General features: G+C 37.6%; 1 protein-coding gene across 2 annotated transcripts in view; it reads left to right on the top strand.

Moving 5' to 3' along the window:
• The window catches only part of tmeff2b (transmembrane protein with EGF-like and two follistatin-like domains 2b), an 88,764-nt gene that overhangs the window by 39,780 nt on the left and 48,569 nt on the right, over positions 1–415 (top strand). The gene's annotated exons all lie outside the window — the stretch shown is intronic.

Genomic DNA, 415 nt, shown 5'->3' with positions numbered 1-415 from the left:
AAAAGTCCCAGAAAGAAGTGAGGCGTTCACCACTTCTAAGAGATCTGCTTCTAAACAGTTAAGCACCCTTTTGAAAAAAAAATATGTGGGAAGTGTGTCAAGATAGCAGTTTGACGATTTAAGGTGCTGTACTATTTCTTCCAAAATGTTGCTATCAATTGCTTCAAAAACAGAAATAGTAACTTCTTTTTGAAATTGCAGTCAAATCTGTCTGACCTCTGCATAACTTGAGGATGTGCTAATCGCCTTTCTGATATTATTGATCTTCTCAGAAAAGAAAGAAGCAAACTCATTGCATTTGCTGTCGGAGAGCATTTCACTGGGAATCTGACTTGGGGGGTTTGTCAGTCTCTCAACAGTAGCAAAAAGAGTGCGAGTGTTGTTTAAGTTACTGTTTATAAGGTTTGAGAAGAAA

Source organism: Sinocyclocheilus anshuiensis, unplaced genomic scaffold, assembly GCF_001515605.1.
Source record: "Sinocyclocheilus anshuiensis isolate Anshui unplaced genomic scaffold, SAMN03320099.WGS_v1.1 scaffold472, whole genome shotgun sequence".
Taxonomy (NCBI): Eukaryota; Metazoa; Chordata; class Actinopteri; order Cypriniformes; family Cyprinidae; genus Sinocyclocheilus; species Sinocyclocheilus anshuiensis.
Note: the sequence above shows the minus strand (reverse complement) of the source record. Positions and strands in the feature narration are given on the sequence as shown.